This window comes from Aotus nancymaae, unplaced genomic scaffold, assembly GCF_030222135.1.
Source record: "Aotus nancymaae isolate 86718 unplaced genomic scaffold, 86718_ANA_hifiasm-v0.15.2.pri h1tg000022l_1, whole genome shotgun sequence".
NCBI classification, from domain to species: domain Eukaryota; kingdom Metazoa; phylum Chordata; class Mammalia; order Primates; family Aotidae; genus Aotus; species Aotus nancymaae.
This window is the reverse complement of record NW_026988435.1, coordinates 22,908,244-22,925,710: the sequence shown is the minus strand read 5'-3', so window position 1 is coordinate 22,925,710 and position 17,467 is coordinate 22,908,244. Positions and strand designations below refer to the sequence as shown.

Here is a 17,467-nt window from a genome sequence, read left to right as displayed (position 1 = left end):
CTCGAGGTCTACTTGATCACAGGTCTGCTCAGGATTTTTCCCTGTTTTTTATGTATACGCCATCATAACATACATGGTTTATGATCTCAGGTTTCTGCTTCTTCAAAGTTACATGAAAACTTAAAGACCCCTGTGCAGCAGGCCAAATGTGGAAATAGAATGAGAATTTTCATTTAACTTTTGAAGGTTGCTCACTTAAAGCTAATTTAACGGAAGTGTTTAAACAACTCACTTTTTTTTTTTTTTTTTTTTTTTGAGACGGAGTTTCGCTCTTGATACCCAGGCTGGAGTGCAATGGCGCGATCTCGGCTCACTGCAACCTCCACCTCCTGGGTTCAGGCAATTCTCCTGCCTCAGCCTCCTGAGTAGCTGGGATTACAGGCACGCGCCACCGTGCCCAGCTTAAACAACTCACCTTTATCAAGCTTTCCAAATTCAATTTTAAAATTACAACTCTCTCCCTTTTAAAATGTCTATTTCATTGTTTACAGAATATTTAAAGTCATAATGACAATAATTCATTTGTTTATTGTGTTTTCTCCCCCACTAAAATATAAGCTAAATGAAGGCACAAAATTAATCAGTTTTCTTTGTTAATCTATTTCCTAGGGGCGAAGGGAGTAATTTTTTTATGAATGAGTAAAATACTAGCACAGGCCAGACTGGAAGCAGACACAGCTGTATATTGTACACATTAAGCTAACAACCGAGGAGGCAGGAGAAGCCTCTGAACTGTGAACTTTCAGTCCGTTAGTAACACAGAGGGGATAGAACTGTCACTTCATCTAGCAGATGGTTAGTGGATCCTTAAATGACAGTACTTCCCAATATTTATCTCATCATGCCACTGTGGAAAATTATACTGTTTAGCTTGTTAGGATAAATGATCCAATACAACAGGCCTGGGGGCTCCAGCTGTCCAAGTTTCTGCCCAGCCATCCCAAGGGTCGAGGGGATTAATAGCCCATCAGTAAACACTTGCCACAGGCTGGGAAGCTCAAACTCAAAGCTTCTACTATTATGACAGCTCATGAGGTAACCCAGATAGTGTTGGCTACTGTACTTACTTTGCTGTTTTACATCCTGCTTTGCTATTGATAGTGGAACACCGCTATAACCTGACCAGGTTTCCGTTCTCAACAGCAACTAATGCCTTGCTGGCTGACCTCTTCTGAAAAGTTACATCACTGTCACTATTTGCTGAAGGTCTGGCTCTTTACAAAAATGTGGGCACACTGGAGTAACCTGGCCTGGCTTCCCTTGGTGCTCCACCTTCTGTTAGCAACCTTGCTCATTCATCCAAGCCACAGTGATTCCCTAGCATGCAGAGAAGGATGATCTTTCTATGTGACTCATTCAGAGATGTCCCACAGCAAATCAGTCTGAGCTCTAAATGCTTCAACTCCTTAGTAGGTGATATCTTCTTATTCAGCCACGTCCTTCTCTCTAAGAAGCACTCATGTCAACTGGGTGGTGGCACCTAGATGGTGCCTGAGATCATCACTTTCTCCAATGACCCAGGGCCTGGGGTGCAATCTCAGACTCCTCTCTGCGAGTTCCCTTTACTGAAAATCTGGCCTTGATTAGGGATCCTTTAGTCTATCAGATGCATTTCTCTACCTTTCAATCTCAAACAAAAAAGAAAATAAAAGGAAAGGACCCAATCTTCAATTAATATAAAAATGAGATGGCATTGATTTGAACTAGAATAATGGCAATGCAAACAGAGATAGACAAATGAACAGATTTAGAAGACAGTAAGACTGGATGTAGGTAGAGGTATGGGAGCCAAGTCTTGATTTATGTTACTGCTAGGTATTGAAACCTCTAAATGAGACAAAAGGGGAAAAAGAGAGAAATAGGTTTAAAGGACATATTGACTTGACTTAAATTTGGGATCTCCAACAGAAGGGGCAATATGGGTCAGATCCCAGGAGAAAACTTTTCTTTACTTAAGGTATTGACATAGAGTTGGTCACGAAACCATGAGAAGTTTACATCATTCAAGGAAGTTCTGTATATTATGTAAAAAGAAAAGACTTTGCACATACCCCTAAATAGCACAGAATTTAAGAAACAGATTGAAGAAAAGGAATAAACAATATATTCTCAAAAAGAAAAGTAAGAAAAGTAGGAACTATGTTAAGAAATCCAAAGTAAAAAAGCAGTTCAACAACAACAACAACAAAGAGAGTAAGTTTTAAAAAATCCAATGCCACTGAACATGTCCACTGGATTTGATCATTTAGCAAGTCATTGATCTTTTCAAGAGCAGTTGTAGTGGAGTGAAAAAAAAGACACAGATATCATCTCCCAATTCTAGGATTTATGAAGTGTAGAAGATGAAGCAGGATACATTTGAGAAATCTGAAGGATAAGGAGTGTCTGCACAATAAAATCAGCCTTAAGTTTGGGACAAGAGAAGGAACACTCAATAAAGAGCCAGAGGATTTACCTTTACCATGGGTCAGGGATAATAAAGCGCACAGTGAAAACGTTTGGGCAGAGGTAACTCATTAGAGATGAAGGCAGAAGGAGAGAGCACTATGGGAGAAGGTGAATCAGGGATTAAAATTTGGACCAATAGAAAATAATGATATATAAGAAAGTTATGTCTTTGTGTGTGTGCTATCTACAAGTTTTCCAAAGGAGTAAATCACAGGGAAATTCAAATGGATGGGGGTGTGGATAAAAGAAGGGAGGGCAGAGAGACTCCCTGGAGTTGCAGAATAAATCTGCTATAGCCTGGTTGGGAGTTCCTCTAAAAGGATGCGTAGTCCTGGTAAGCAAACTAGCAGTAGGATTATTTTGCACATTCAGTTACATTACAAAAAATAAGCAGCCTTTGATGTAGATGAGATGCTGTACTTTAGAATCAGTCAGACAGGATCCTGATTATTTTCACAAGTCCTCAAGAAGAAGCTGAGTTCCAGGATTCTGGCACATAGGCTCCTGATTTACAGCAATTGGTGTTTCCTGCAATCTTGCAATTGTTTCCTAAATTCACTGAGTCACTCTCATCTCCTGTAACTGTCCTCTACAACTTTCTATTAATCTTTCTAAAATGCAAATATGATTACATCTGTTATCTGTAGCCATGTAACATACAACCCTAAAACTTAGTGCCTGAAGTAACAGCCTTTATGTAGCTCATGAATACATAGGAGGCAGTTTGGGCTGGATTAAGTCTGGCAATTCTTCTGCTAGTGTCAGCTGAACTCACTCAAATATAAGCTGTCTGCTGAACACTGGTGGCCTCATTCACACTTCTGCAATTGTCTGGCTATTGCCTGCAGCTGGCTGCTTTGTATTGGTCTTGCCTGTATGACTGGAACAACTGGGGTTCCTCTTCTTCTATGTTTACTTAATGAAACCCTGCTGAACCTTCAATACCAAGGTGATACATCACTTTTTTAAAAAGTTTCTTTGGCAGGAGAGGTGGCTCCGCCTGTAATCCCAGCACACTGGGAGGCTGAGGCAGGCAGATCCCCTGAGGTCAGGAGGTCGAGACCAGCCTGGCCAACATGGTGAAACCTCATCTCTACTAAACATACAAAAAATTAGCCAGGCAGCTTCTTGGAAGGCTGAGGCAGGAGAATCACTTGAACCCAGGAGGCAGAGATTGCAGTGAGCCGAGATTGCGACATTGCACTACAGCCTGGGTAACAGGAGCAAAACTCTGTCTCAAAACAAAACAAAACAAAAAGTGTTTTCAACTGTTTTTTTAAACTCATGGGGGCACATTGTAAGTATGTATATTTATGGGGTACACGAGATATTTTGATACATACATGCAATATGAAATAAGCACTTTATGGAGAGAGGTATCCATCCCCTCACACATTTATTCTTTGAGTTACAAACAATCCAATTACAATCTTTAAGTTATTTTAAAATATACAATTAAGTTATCATTGACTAAGGCCAGGTATGGTGGCTCATGCCTGTAATCCCAGCACTTTGGGAGGCCGAGGTGGGCGGATCACAAGGTCAAGAGATTGAGACTATTCTGGCCAACATGGTGAAACCCTGTCTGTATTAAAAAAATACAAAAATTAGCTGGGTGTGGTGGTGCACACCTGTAGTCCCAGCTATTCGGGAGGCTGAGGCAGGAGAATTGCTTGAACCTGGGAGGCGGAGGTTGCAGTGAGCCGAGATTGTACCACTGCACTCCAGCCTGGTGCCTGGCGACAGAGCAAGACTCTGTCTCCAAAAAAAAAAAAAAATTATCATTGACTATAGTCACCCTATTATGCTATCAAATAGTAGGTCTTATTCATTCTTTCTTTGTATTTGTATCCATTAACCATCCCCACCTCCTCCCCAACTCCCCACTATTCTTCCCAGCATCTGGTAACCATCCTTCTACTTTCTATGTCCATGAATTCAATTGCTTTGATTTTTAGATCCCACAAATGAATAAAAATATATGATGTTTGTATTTCTGTGCCTGGCTTATTTCATTTAACATAATGATCTCCAGTTTCATCCATGTTTCGCAAATAACTAGATCTCATTCTTTTTATGGCTGAATAGTATTGCATTGTGTATATATGAACCACGTTTTCTTTATCCAGTCATCTTTTGATGGACACTTAAGTTGCTTCCAAGTTTTAGCTATTGTAAACAGTGCTGCAACAAATACAGGAGTGCAGATATCTCTTCAATACACTGTTTCCCTTTCTTATGAGTATATACTCTGCAGTGGAATTGCTGGGTCATGCTGATATGGTTTGGCTTTGTGTCCCCACCCAAATCTCATGTTTAATTGTAATTCCCAATGTTGGAGGAGAGGCCTGGTGAGAAGTGATTGGATCATGGGTGGATTTCCTCCTTGCTAATCTAGTGATAGTAAGTTCTCACAAGATCTTGTTGTTTAAAAGTGTGTAACAATAGCACTTCCCCTTCTCTCTCTTCCTCCTGCTCTAGCCGTGAGGGATGTGCCTGCTTCCCCTTCACCTTCTGCCATGATTGTAAGTTTTTTGAGACCTCTTCAGCCATGCTTCCTGTACACCTTGCAGAACTGTAAGCCAATCAAACTTATTTTCTTTATCAATTACCCAATCTTAGGTAGCTCTTTTTAGCAATGTGAGAACAAATTAATACATATATGGTAGCTCGATTTTTAGCTTTTTGAGGTATCCTCCGACTGTTCTCCATAGTGGTTGTACTAATTTACATTCTCACTAACAGTGTACAAGAATTCACTTTTCTCCACATCCTTGCCAATATTTGTTATTGCATGTCTTTTATAACTGGGGTGAGATGATAAGTCATCGTAGTTTTGATTTGCATTTCTCTGATAGTGAATGTTATTGAGCATCCTTTCATATACCTACTTGCCATTTGTATGTCTTCTTTTGAGGAATGTCTATTTCAAATCATTTTCCCATTGGTTGATCAAATTATTAGATTTTTTTCCTATAGAGTTGTTTGAGCTCCTTATATACACTGGTTATTTATACCTTGTCAGACGTGGGAGTTTGCAAACATCTTCTCCCATTCTGCAGGTTGTCTCTTCACTTTGTTGACTGCTTCCTTTGCTGTGCAGAGGCTCTTTGACTTGATGTGATCCAATTTGTTAATAGTTGCTTTGGTTGCCTGTGCTTGTGGGGTATTGTTCAAGAAATCTTTTCCCAGACCAATGTCCTAGAAAGTTTCCCCAATGTTTTCTTGTAGCCATTTCAGTTTGAGGTCTTAGACTTAAGTCTTTAAACTATTTTGATTTGGTTTTTGTATGTGGTGAGAGATAGGGGTCTAGTTTCATTCTTTTGCATATGGATATCCAATTTTCCCAGCACCACTTATCAAATGTATGTTCTTGGCATTTTTGTTGCAAATCAGTTTACTGTAGACATGAGAATTTATTTCTGGGCTCTCTATTCTGTTCCATTGATCTATGTGTCTGTTTTTATGCCAATACCATGCTGTTTTGGTTAGTATAGCTCTGTAATATAATTTGAAGTCAGGTAATGTGATTCCTCCAATTTTGTTTTTCTTGCTCAGAATAGTTTTGGCTCTTCTGGGTCTTTTGTGGTTTCATATAAATTTTTGGATTTTTTTCTATTTTTGTCAAGAATGTCAGTGGTACATTGATAGGCATTGCATAGAAAATATATATTGCTTTGAGTAGTATAGATATTTTAACAATATTGATTCTTCCAATCCATGAATATGGAATATTTTTTAATTATTTGGTTTCCTCTTAAATTTCCTTCATCAGTATTAGACACAACTTTTTTATAAAGCCTTAAGTGACTCTGCACAACTGTTTTTTATGCCAGTTCACAATTCATCACACATACCTCTGCTAGCAATTATTTCAATGTATTATCATTACTATTTTTTTTTATTGTGCTTTAGGTTCTGGGGTACATGTGAAGATCATGTAGGATTGTTACATAGGTACATACATGGCAATGCGGTTTGCTGCCTCCATCCCCCCATCACCTATATCTGGCATTTCTCCCCATGTTGTCCCTCCCCACCCTCCCCACCCCCCACTGCCCCTCCCCCAGCCCCCCAACTGATTTCAGTGTGTGATGCTCCCCTCCCTGTGTCCACATGTTCTCATTGTTCAACACCCATCTATAAGTGAGAACATGTGGTGTTTGATTTTCTGTTCTTGTGCCAGTTTGCTAAGAATTATGGTTTCCAGTTTTATTTACATCCCTATAAAGGACTTGAACTCATTCTTTTTTATGGCTGCATAGTATTCCATGGTGTATATGTACCACATTTTCTTCTTCATCCAGTCTATCATTGATAGGCATTGGGTTGATTCCAGGTCTTTGCTATTGTAAACAGTGCCACAATGACCATGCGTGTGCATGTGTCTTTAAAATAGAATGATTTATAATCCTTTGGATATATACCCAGTAATGGGATTGCTGGGTCAAATGGAATTTCTATTTCTAGGTCCTTGAAGAATCGCCATACTGTCTTCCACAATGGTTGAACTAATTTACACTCCCACCAACAGTGTAAAAGTGTTCCTATTTCTCCACATCCTCTCCAGCATCTGTTGTCTCCAGATTTTTTAATGATTGCCATTCTAACTGGCGTGAGATGGTATCTCAATGTGCTTTTGATTTGCATTTCCCTAATGATCAGTGATGATGAGCATTTTTTCATGTTTCTTGGCCTCATATATGTTTTCTTTCGAAAAATGTCTGTTCATATCTTTTGCCCACTTTTGAATGGGTTTTTCTTGTAAATATGTTTTAGTTCTTTGTAGATTCTGGATATTAGTCCTTTGTCAGATGGGTAGATTGCAAAAACGTTTTCCCATTCTGTTGGTTGCCAGTTCACTCTAATGATTGTTTCTCTTGCTGTGCAGAAGCTCTGGAGTTTAATTAGATCCCATGTCTTTTTTGGCCAATGCTTTTGGTGTTTTAGTCATGAAGTCCTTGCCTATGCCTATGTCCTGAAAGGTTTTGCCTAGGTTTTCTTCTGGGATTTTTATGCTGTTAGGTCTTATGTTTAAGTCTTTAATCCATCTGGAGTTAATTTTAGTGTAAGGTGTCAGGAAGGAGTACAGTTTCTGTTTTCTGAACACTGCTAGCCAGTTTCCCCAACAACATTTATTAAACAGAGAATCCTTTCCCCATTGCTTGTTTTTGTCAGGTTTGTCAAACATCAGATGGTTGTAGATGTGTGGCGTTGCCTCCAAGGCCTCTGTTCTGTTCCATTGGCCTATATCTCTGTTTTGGTACCAGTATTATGCTGTTTTGATTACTGTAGCCCTGTAGTATAGTTTGAAGTCAGGTAGCATGATGCCTCCAGCTTTGTTCTTTTTGCTTAGGATTTCCTTGGCTATGCAGGCTCTCTTTTGGTTCCATATGAAGTTTAAGGTGGTTTTATTTCAGTTCTGTGAAGAGGGGCATACGTAGCTTGATGGGGATAGCATTGAATCCATAAATTACTTTGGGCAGTATGGCCATTTTTATGATATTGATTCTTCCTAACCATGAGCATGAAATGTTTTTCCATCTGGTTGTGTCCTCTCTTATTTCTTTGAGCAGTAATTTGTAGTTCTCCTTGAAGAGGTCCTTTACATCCTTTGTTAGTTGTATTCCTAGGTATTTTATTTCTCTTTGTAGCAATTGTGAATGGGAGTTCACTCTTGATTTGGCTCTCTGTTATTCTGTTATTGGTGTATAGGAATGCTTGTGATTTCTGCATATTGATTTTGTACCCCGAGACTTTGCTGAAGTTGCTTTACATTACTATTACAGTGCACATGTCCTCACCAATCTGTTGAGGACATGACATATTTTTCACATTGTGTTTGTCTGGCACAGTGTTTGTTTGCATCATAGTGATGTTCAATAAATGTTTTTCATAAAGGAACATATGATTATGTAGTTGGCTTTCACATTTTCCAGATTTCATAAGCACTGATAGGAGAGACCTTTGCTGAGTGAGTTTTACTAATAGAGTGAACATGAATTTCCACCTGAGTTCCCCTACAGTGTTGAACTGATCACACCTCTTGGTTGCAGCCAAGAAATCTGAAAAACACTGAATAGGCTAAGATATATTGGCAGCAATGATAAAATTTCTTTGTAAATATGAATATAAATCGAGTTGTTTGATATTGATTAAAGTTGTAGTATAAGTAAGTAATTGATAGAGAAACATTTGCCAGTGGACAGAAAGTGTATTATCAACTATCAAATACTACCTAAAAGCAAAAGTGGGAGAAAGTGGCATGCCCACTTTGTGATTAAAGTGTCTGAGCCAGACTATATGGCTTAAGGAAATGAAAGCCAACCTGTCCTTGTGTAAAGATTAAGAAAACTGATGCAACAATTGGACTGAGCCCAGATGACATAAGATAAGAGAAGTTAGCTCTTCACTAAGAAAAATCTGTACCATTAAATACTAATAGGGTCCTATCCTCATGCTGGCCTAGCCTACAATCTCATCATTGAGATTTGGCATATAAGTAACAAATGGTAACCCCTGAATAATATATGTAACTTCTCCATGATGATATGAGGTTAGTTGACATCACTAAATTGAAAAAAGAAATGTGAATTGAATGTATATCAGTTCGTCTGCCTCCATCTTCAGGTGTTTTGATTTTATCATGAAAAGATCTACTGTCTGAATTGAGAAGGTCTCTCTACATAAATGGGAATATTTTATTGGCTACTCTGAAGAATCTCCAGGAGCTTATTTATGCCCTGTTGCATATATTCACTTTCTGGTACCTCTCTCATACATGGAGAGTATGAATGAAAACTGAACATAAGTCTGTCATTCTAATTCTAGACTATTACACTCGAATATTCCCCTAGTGTGGCAGCTGTCCCAGTTTGAATCTACATAAGATACAGCCCTTTCTTTAGTATGCCTGGAGAATATAAGGAGCAGGACAAGAGAACTCTATATTTTATAGAGTAACTGAGGAGGCTTCTTTGGAAGCATAAATCCTAAAAAAGAAAAAAAATTCAAGCACAATGAGCTTACCATAATAAAGAAAAATATGAAAATGAAAATCCTTGATGGGTTGGATTTTCAAGTGGGAAAATCTTGAGCACACTGCAGGTCTATTACTTGGAACTTTCCCATGTTCCAGTGCACTGACTTGTGATTCATACCTACAAAGTGGGAAATTTTGTTTTTCCAAATGCTGTTGAGCAAATGCAGTGCTTTTCCCCTCTCATTCTAAAGTATGTTATGAAATAACAACCTAATTTTCTTTTTTTGTTATGAAGACCCCAAACTTCTCTGATGGTGCCTGGCAGATATCCGCTCTAGGTGTTGGCTAGGATGGGTGGATTGGCTGGGTCTTTCTCTCTCCGAATGGCTTCCTTTAAGCATGGCTGCTGGGTTCCAAAAAGAAGCATTCCAAGAGGCAAAGCCAGAAATTGCAGTCTCTTAAGGCCCAGACTTATACACTAGACAACACCACTTTTGCTGCATTCTGTTAGTGACTTAGTCCAAGGGCCAACTCAGAATCAAGAGGAAGGAAAAGTGAATCACCTCTCAATGAAAAGTGTGCCAAAAAATTCACATATTCCTCTTTACTTCACCATGATGTGAACAAACCCAAGGGACTCCTGGAAATTCATAAAAGCACATATGAGGTCAATGCCATACATTAGAAAGACGAAGCAAAAGTTAGTGAAACTGTAATATTCTGGTGGTTGTAATTATATTTGTAGCTAATAAAGTTTGGGAAAATTCAAACAATAGCAAAGCTATTTCCAACATGCCTTTACAGTCACTTGCTTTACCTACACTGTTTGCATAAAGTTGCACACCATCCCCAGTGTCCATCTGCACATATCTCAGTGCCATCCTCAGTACCATACTCCCAGTCCAGAACTTGTCAGCAAAGCACATTATTTTTTTCCCTTGTTGGCTTTGTAGGTATAACTATAGTCTTTTCCTTTCTTCTTTTATATTACACCCTTAAGAGAGCACATGTCTTCTTGACTACTAGAAAATACTACCTTGAGATACTGACTGTGTTTTATTCCTCTAACCTTTTTATGCTTAGATTTTGAGCTCTTTCCAGGTACTCTGTCTTGGGTTTGCCTAGGAAAAGAATACTCATTTCATCTTCCTTCTTTTTGCTTTCATCCCTTCTCTATCAGTTTTTGTTGCATGCAAGAGAAATAATCTCTTGCTGACTTAAAAAAATTTATTTAAAGCACACAATGCAGCCCTGAACATATACAAAGATCTGCTGAATCTTCAGAAAGGTGAGGGGAAAAAAAGGTATGTAAAAAAGACAAGAATGAAAGAGGTAAATCAGCAGACAGGACTATAGCTGAAGTCTTGATAAAAATTAAGTACCCCCAAAACATAATGCCAAACTTGTACATCTGATGCCACTCCTCAGCCACTGCCACAGTTGCCCTCTGGAAACTTGGTATTCCTAGTGTTCCTATGGCTCATCACCTTCAAAATAGAGTCTTTATTCTCTCTCCTTAAGTCATTTATTATTCATGCAACCCATGGTGACTAGACCCCATAGTCCAAACCTACATCCTCTGTTCCCATTCTCACTGGAAGAAAGTTTAAGCTACTAAGGATCTGATTTTCAGATTCTGTAGAAAGGAAGGGATGCTCTGCCCTCTACCAGAACTTGTGAGGTGGGCAATCCCAAAACATAAAAAGATTGAGATGATTTGCAGGAATAAAAAAATAAATATATAATATAATTAATCCCTACAACTGCACAATATTCACATATAACTTTATTTAAATTCTGAAGGCTTAAAAAACTGCTGTTACACAATTAATGCGAAAGCTATCACCTGTACGCTGAAAATACATTTAGCTCTTCCTTACAAAAAGATGATCCAAATGTTAGTCAACGTTCTGCTGTAAGTTCTGGATCTCTTACAGTTGTCAATCTGTCATAATCCTATTTCAATATTCTACAATATGTGAATTAAATTATAAATTTAACCACCACCACACAACCTGATGCAAAATAGTGAGAGAAATAAATAGAAAGTCAGAGGAAACACACACATATACACACACACACACACACACACACACACACGACATAGCAAATAAGAAAATCTGAGAAAAAACTATAATCTTATCTTTATAGCTATTCATAAAGGTGTTTTGTGTGACTCCTTATTCTTCACTCCATTCTCATAATTCTTTTTCGATTATCTACCTGGCTAGGGCTTTTCCAGTGGAGTGACCAAATTTTAATTTATAAAGGATCCTATCTGTGTAGGATTTATGTATACCACTTGACAAGGCAGTACTTGGGGCCAGCCAAGGTATCATTTGTGTTCACTTCATATACTTCTATTTTGTAATGTGTTGCACCTGTATTGTCAGATCAGTCATTACAGCCAACACAATAACCCTCATTTGGGGCTGATCATTCAGTGGTTTGCGAAGCCCAAAATGGCTAAGCATAAATCTTATCTTCTAATTCAACACAGAACTTGCTATATCCCTGATGGAAATATTTCTCCCTCATACAGCATAGTGTTTTAGGGATAAGAAAGATAATATTTCTAGCATATAATAAGATGTCAGTGAGAGCATGCCACTCCCAATTTCATCTACTAGTCCCTCAATTTATGGGAGATCCGGCACCATAAATTGGTTGCTGGTTTAGAGCACATTTTTCATTTAAAGGACCATATCCTAAACATGCAACTGTGATCTTCCAGCAGACATAATTGTTTAACTATTCTAGTATTCCCAAAGGTCAAGAGCTACTAGATCACAGAGTAAATGATAAAAACAGTGAATCTGATGAGCAACTGCCTTGTAAAGTGAGTTCCTTGGTCAAAAACAAGATTGTGTACAATTCACAATGGTGTATATGGAAATCAGGAAGTTCACAGGTTGGCAAATGCATGAAAGGCAGGGCAAGTCAATCTCAGCCTGGAATAGTTATCTATTCTACACTGTAGATGGTATGGACATAACCTGTGATCATCTTTCTATGCAAAGGTCATCTTTTCCACTATGCTTATTGAAAGTTTTCTCCACAGGAGCCTTCCAATGAGATAGCATGTGGGAATCAAATAGTCTTATATCCAAACACATATTCATTGTACTTTTTACTTTTTAAAAAATTATTTCTTTAACTTCACCACCAAACTATTACCATGCTCAGGAAGCAATGTAGCTACTGAGCTAGGCCATATCCCTGTCCAGGTCTTACAGACATATAGCATCATGCTGAATGTTCTACCCAATGGGAGGAAACTTCATTTCCTGCAGAGCAAACCCTGAGGCTGGTTATTACACTGCAGCAGTTATATTCCTGATCACACTAGGCCCACTTCTTCTAGGAAACTCTTCACAAGGCTAAAGATGTAAGTCATAGGGAGGACGACATGGTAGCAAAATAGACAGATGCAACTAAGCTCCTTGCACAACCAGTGCTTTGAAGGCCTGCAATGGCCTGGTATTGTTGCCACTGAGTTGATAGGCCCTTTATTTTTGTGAGATTTGCCTTTGCTCCACGTCGTGCATTTGTCTTTCCAAGGGAAAAGCAGAATGCCTCTGATGTTCTCTGCTGCTTGGGTAGAGACAAAAAGTTCAACCAGACTGCTATCTGTGTACAGGGAGCTAGGTGCTCTGTTTATTTGCTCCCATTAAGAGACCACAACTGGAAACTACAGCTGCTATCGGAGCAACCATATGATTAAGCTTCCAGAAATTCATTATCATTCTCAAACTTCATATCTAATCTCTGTAAACAACAGGCAAACTGGCAGATCAAAAGGAAATATAAAGAACTCATTACCCCTATTTCTTCCAAGTCTGAAAATGGCATTGCTATTCGTACTTCCCTTAGATGGACTATTTATTATGGAGAAGGTTCCCTAGAGGTCTCCACTTAGTCCTTCTTATCATAATAGCTATGGATCTCTAGGACAGGAGATAAAAGCAGATTCTGTCAGTTTTCAAGCATACTCTTTCCTTCTGTACATAAGGGTACCGAGACAACCACCACAAGGTGGTGTCAGGGTCCCACAAGGCCTGGTATATGGCAGATAAACCAAGATTTCTTTGGTGTTCTTATTTCTAGTGCTGTTCCCAGAAATTAGAATTAAGAAAGATCTAGTAACAAAAAAAAAAATATTTTAAGAGTCTTTATATTGCTCTTTACGCTGTGTCAATGAAGGAAGCACCACTGAGCTATCTGGTAAATGACTAAGGACCCTCAAAGAAGGCTAGGACTCACAGCCTTTGTCAGTACTTTTTATGTTTTCACAGGTTCCATCCTCAAGGGTACTGTCTGTGTTTTATTCAAGGGCTCTGAGTTGTCTGAAATGACTTAGGTCTAATATTTTATATGGATTTATGGCTCTTAAAAGTTAAACCAAGTCAGACTTCCACTTGCCAGACTTCGAAATGTTCCAGTTATACAAATCAAGGAAGAACTTTGTGGATTCCTCATCCATTTTAGTCCTAGCAACCCATTGTTAATTGCAGAATGCCGAAGACCCCAATTGGACTCATCATCGTGATTATCAGGTAAGCCCTGCAGACTATTACAATAATCCTGTTGTCTTCATTGGCATCAGAGAAGCCACTTTTAAGGGCAATGTTTCACTGTCTCTGGCTTAAAGAGAACAGCCACAGAAGTGATTTTCCAGGATTATTGGAGTCATCCAAACCTTGGTGAAAGAAGTACATTCTGGACCCTCTCAGAGGATACAACTTGGGGATGGGTTAGCAGATACATATAATTAATCCACATCAACATCCCCATCTTCAGAAAGCAATGTATTTCTTTCTCTGTATTAATTATCACATTAGAATGACCTAAAGAACATTTTAGGTATCTACACCTGGTTTGCTACCTGTGGACATTAAATGTGATTGACATGGGTTGGCTTGAGGCATTAGCATTTTTCAAACCTTCTAGGGTACTCCAATGTGCAGCCAATATTGAGGATCACTGCTATCACTTCCCTGTGGATCTGTGGCCTGTAAGCATTCTTGATAGTAAGTTCCATAATGATTAGGATTCTTAATTGCAAGCAACAAAATCCAACTTTGGCTGACTTAGGTAGACAAAGATATCAAGTAAAATGAGTTACAGAGTTGCAGGAAAGACTGAAGAACCTGGCTTTGAAAACACACATAAGTAAGGTGTCAGCCAGAATTGGGGTAAAATCCTGCAACAAACTAAGTCTAGTACGAACACCAGAGCTTGCTCTGCTACAGCTGGTCCTGAATGCTACAGACTACTGCTGTCCCAGTCTCCACCTCACCCCCTACTCTTGCACACTGGCATGCAGCTGTGACCTCTCATCTCTAAACTGTATTTTTTTAAGGCTCTGAATCTTTATATCACTACATCATGATTCATTATATGAAATAGCCATGACTATTTAAGCCTATCTTATGGGTCTACTCTAGTTGCCAAAAAGGAGAAAAAAAAATCTACCCTTTTCAACTTCCTATTCAAAGATATTCTCTGAGTCTTATCAGGATTCAAGACAATTCCACAAACATAAAACAAAAGGTCAGCTGCTGGGCAGCCAAAAAAATGACATATTTTCCAAATCACATCATAGCATTCTACTGAAACACATCAATTATATAGCAGCATTAGGGAAGGAGAAAATCTTGAAACTTACTACTTCACATGAGACCACATTTAATGGTAATCATTATGGTTAGATATCTTTTAAAATAGATTTTACATCCTCTTTACTTACAGGAGACACTAAACAGAACTTAAACATGTTGCTGGAATCATTAGGAAGAGCAATTGGTAACATAGACTGTAAAACAATAGTTGCCCATATCCTTTTATTACCAAATTTAAAAGTTCAGAGTGGTAGAGTACTAGTATCCTGTGTCTAGGTTCCTCAAGTACATCACTTTTTAGCAGTCCAGTCCTACATTTTTAGCAGTCCAGTCCTATATTGGCCTACAATAAGTTAAAGATCCCATTTGGTCTGAACCTTGAGCATTTTCTATGATTATGGCACATTTTATTAGTTTGTTTCCATACTGCTATAAATAACTGCCTGAGACTGGGTAATTTAAAAAGGAAAGTGAGGTTTAATTGACTCACAGTTCAACATGGCAGGGGAGGCCTCAGGAAACTTACAGTCAGGGCTGAAGACAAAGGGGAAGCAAGGCATCTTGTTCACAAGGTGGCAGGAAAGAGAAGTTCCAAGAGAAGGGGGAAGGGCCCCTTATAAAACTATCAGATCTCATGAGAACTCACTCACTGTCATGAGAACAGCTTGGGGGAAACTGCCCCCATGATTCAATTACCTTGACACATGTATAGGGATTACAATTCAAGATGAGATTTGGGTGGGGACACAAAGCCTAACCATAGCATACATAAACCTGCTTGACTGCTATTTTGAATGCTCAGAGAGTGAGTTCTACTTACTTCAGTGTTTCTCACCTGTCCAATGTCTTAGTGACACTGGGAAATATGATCTCCTAATACATGAAAAATAAAAGAGGAGAGAAATCTTTTTTGCAAGTCTCTATGTGAGGAACCTAACAGACATCATCTGATTGTATCTTCACAACTCTACTGGAGTAGGTTTTACAAAAGGGAAAAACTGAGGCTCAGAGGTATTGTGATAGATTAAGAGGTGAGGTCTAATCCCCTTCCTCTAGAATATCGGCTAAATTGTACATCTCTGTTGATAAAAAGAATGTGATCAAAAGGATGTTTGGAACTTCTGAAGCTAAGTCACGCAAAGCCTTGCTACTCCTGCCTGGGTCCCCTGGGAGGTTCACTCTGAAAAAAGCCAACTTCTATAAAAGAGGAGACAGTCATGCTGGAGATGTCAGGCATTGGCATGTCATTCCACAGCTCCAGCTGAGCTCAGCCTTGCAGCCATCTTCACCATGGCTCCAGACACATGAGAGAAGCAAGTCATCCTAGCCAGGCCACAGCAGCCCATCCACCACCTGAATACACTGAGAGATAGGCAATGCCACATACAGCTGAGGAAACACCAGCTGTGCCATTTGAATTCCTGACCCACAAAATCATGATATGTAATAAAATGATGGTTATTTTAAGACACCGAGTTTTGGGGCGATTCTTTATACAGCAATGTGTAATCAGAAAATATGTGAAATACATTGATTGGCTCCTTTGGCTAATGTGTGTTCAAATCAGGAGTCAAACTCAGATTGTTTTAATATCAAGGTCTATAATCTTCTCCTTATTTCTTAGTACCTCTAGTGAGAGACTAGGATATTTATATTTAAAACTATTTTTTTCTTGAAATAGTGTCAGTTTCCTTATTATCTTAACATCTGATTTTTGTAGAAAAACAGTTTGAAGAGAATTCACATTTTCTCATTATTTCTTTCATTCTTACAACCATCCATTGAATTAAATCTTATTATTTCTATTTTATAAGAGAAGAGGCTACAAACAAATAAAATTGTATATCAAGTTTAGGTTTTCTGACTCTAAAATAGATATTCTTAACATTGTATTAAAATACTTTTTCATCTATTCTATACTTAGTCCTTCATAATGAAATTTTTAAAGACAAAATAATCTATCTTCAGTTTGGATTCCAGAGGAGGGATTAGTGTTATTGCTATCTTCGTGCCAAAATAAGACTTGAGGATGATAAAGCAGGAATTTGTGCCAAGGAAATTAATGTTGTTACTTTCAGTTCCAACTCTTACTTTAAGTTTTATAGCATCCCATTTTTCTAAAGTTTCCCTCCCTGTACCAAAGAGTGCTATCTTGCTACTCAGTAGAGAAATTCAGAAATTATTTCTAGCAACAAAATATTCATTAGGCTCCTCAAGTATCCATTTTTATGATGGGTCCTACTTGTCTAAAAACTTTGATTTATGAAATCAATTAATGGATTAGACAATTATGAAGGGCAATAGGTATTTCTTTAGAGCTATGCATCAGTGATTTTTGTTAAACAACCCTTTTATAGGTAACATTAATTGTTTTAAAACTTCCTCAAAAATAAGTGAAAGAATAAATTCTAAATTA

General features: G+C 38.4%; 1 protein-coding gene across 6 annotated transcripts in view; it reads right to left on the bottom strand.

Annotated features, from left to right (window-relative positions):
- CHODL (chondrolectin) overlaps positions 1-17,467 on the bottom strand; it is a 411,269-nt gene that overhangs the window by 138,413 nt on the left and 255,389 nt on the right. The gene's annotated exons all lie outside the window — the stretch shown is intronic.